Here is a 2,587-nt window from a genome sequence, read left to right as displayed (position 1 = left end):
TACACATCACAGGATTAAAGGATGTGCAACGTTCACATACAGCATCTGCATCCGCATGACTTGCAAGGATATGTACATTTATCAGTATGTGCCACACAATTCCAAGCCATGCAAATTACTGACCTCTGACAGGTACAAGTAGCTTCCACCATCAGTTAACAGTGCGTCCTACATGCAGACACATATGGGAGTCTAAGGGTTGGAGCCTGCATCAGAAAATGTAAAATCTTCAAGGTAGAACTTGGATCTTTAGCTCACCAATGCTATCAACTGAAAATATGCAAATTAGATAGCACCATATAAAGTCAAATGCTGATCTTATCTTTGGTTTTTTCTACACATATATATTTAGAAGGCTTAAACACAACTACTAGCCAGTGTGGCCATGTACCTACTAAATTAGATAAGTTCTGTCATACAGCTTGTAAGTTCAAACTGAGAAAAGCCAGCAATAAAAGCACAGTCAAATGAAGGTTCATTCATGCTTCAGAAAACGTTGAAAAAGGCACTACATATAATGCACTATAATCATCTTCTTGTCACACTTTTGAGGTCACTCATATCATAATACATTGGCATTTTATTACGGTGTCTTCTAGGCATGTGATGTTTCTTTGTGGCTAGCTGGGTAATTTACCTGTGTCATTTATGGGGAAGGCGAAACGATCACTTTTATTATTTATCAAACCACAGAGAGTAGGAATCTTTTCCAGTTCAATGTTTAAGCAGACAAGACCCAAACCAGCAGAGCAGCTCTCCCCCTCCCTCGGCGAGTGTCTCGGCTGACCCTTCGGGAAGGGGAAGGAGAAAGGTGTGCAGGCGTAAATGGGAGGCGAGACAGAGCTGGAGTCAGAGTAGCCTGAATAATAGATGAAAGGGCATGTATTAAATATAAGGCCGAAGCGGGCGGAGGAGGGTCGAGGCAGGCGGTTGCCTCCGACCCTGCGCGGCGCCGGCGGCGGCCCCGCGGACACCGCGCTCTGCTCCGCGCCGGGCCCGACACCACCGCGGGCGGCGGCGCTGCCCGCTCCCCGCACCAGCGGGACCGAGCGCGCACTGGGGCAGCCTCCCGCCCCCGCCAAAAAAAAACCCAGACCACACCACCAACCCAAACCCACCCAAAACCAAAACACTGATTTTTCAGATCACCCCGGAGTTATGCGAGAAACTGATGATGCTTCCTCCCCCCCCCCCCCCCCCCCCCGGACACCCGTCCTGCGCTCCCCTCCCCGCCCCCAGGTGCGCTGCGCTCCTGACCGCGGAGCGCCCGCCTGCACGCCGGGTGGCCGCCACCCCCGCCTGCCGCCGTCTTTCTCTCGCCCGCCGCCTCCTGCTCCCGCTGTGTCACCCCGCTCCCCGCTCCCTCCCTTTTCCCTCGCCCCCCGCCGATCCCCTCCGCGCCCCGCGGAGGCCCCTCGCCGGCCGCCCGGCCGGGCGGGGAGCGACGTGCCCGGCGGCCAATGCCGGGGCCGCCTCCGCCGCCACCGCCGCCACCGCCCCCGCCGGCGCGGGCCAATGCGGAGCGGCGGGAGGGGTGGCCTCGCGCCGCTCCCACCCTCCCTCTGGGCTTATTGAGAGTTATATCAAGAATTTCAGTTCAGAGAGAGAGAGAGAGAGAGAAGGAGGGAGCGTCTGTGAAGGAGAGAGGCTGGGAGGGAGGGAAGAAGGGAGGGAGGAGGGAAAGCGCCGCCGCTTCCTCCCGTCACTAAAGCAATAACCTATTAGGATTTTTTATTTTTTTTTAATGGGCAACTGTCACCCCAGAGCTAAAGAGGGAGAAGAGAAGCACCTTCAGACCAACTCTTGCCATTTCCAGTCAGAAGTTGCAGACTTCATGTAGCTGCCTCTCCTCTGCCGAGAGAGGGATAGGAATGGTGTGCAGTGCAGAGCGGAAAATACCCCCCCTTTAAGAAGTGCACCGGATTTTTCTCTTGCTGTTTGTTTGGGTTGTTGCGTGCACGTTAGACACCCAAAGGATCGCCGCTTCATAGGAATGAAACGTGGAGAGGATGACTAACGACAGAACTGTGTATTTGTTCCCTGGAGTTGCTAATTTGCCACCCCGAAGCAACACATATCTCGAGGACGAAGCGTTTGGCTGCTGCTGATTTCTCCAAAACTGGTGTTTTACCAGATGCATTGTGCTGTATCTGCTGGAACAGATCATTGCTTAGCTGCAGATCGTCAAAGATAGACAACTAACGTAAGTGCAAAGTTACCCTTACACTGGGATGCATTTCCTTTAGAGAAAAAAAAAAACCAAAAAGCCGACACGCAGTATATTTATCTAGGGAAAGAATCAGTGTTTGGGATTCAGCTGATGGTGGTGGCAAAGGCTCACCTAGTCGCTGTCTCTGCATCCTTACCTGCATTACTCTGCTGGAAGTAATCACAGGCATCAGTTCCCGTGCAGCTTAATGCAGATGAGATTAGTGCTCAGGGACTGCCCAGTTCCGTCAAACTGTAGGTGCCGGCAGCCTTGCACCCTGGTAATTCGCGGTTAGCAGTCCATGCAAACAGAAGTCTGTCCGTCTCTTTCTTTTTTTTTTTTTTCACCTGCATTATTAGTCTGCAGTATTTATGTGTG

General features: G+C 52.6%; 1 protein-coding gene across 8 annotated transcripts in view; it reads left to right on the top strand.

Moving 5' to 3' along the window:
• Positions 1-1,614: 1,614 nt before the first annotated feature.
• PCDH9 (protocadherin 9) overlaps positions 1,615-2,587 on the top strand; it is a 675,825-nt gene continuing 674,852 nt past the window's right edge. For all 8 annotated transcript variants that reach the window (XM_027650483.1, XM_027650467.1, XM_027650475.1 and 5 more), the window contains exon 1: positions 1,615-2,203. The gene's annotated coding sequence lies outside the window, so the exon portion shown is untranslated. The remainder of the gene's footprint in view (positions 2,204-2,587) is intronic.

The sequence above is a fragment of the Corapipo altera genome, unplaced genomic scaffold (assembly GCF_003945725.1).
Source record: "Corapipo altera isolate COAL_440 unplaced genomic scaffold, ASM394572v1 0, whole genome shotgun sequence".
Lineage (NCBI taxonomy): Eukaryota > Metazoa > Chordata > Aves > Passeriformes > Pipridae > Corapipo > Corapipo altera.
The sequence above is the reverse complement of the archived record's forward strand: the minus strand, read 5'-3'. Positions and strand labels throughout refer to the sequence as shown.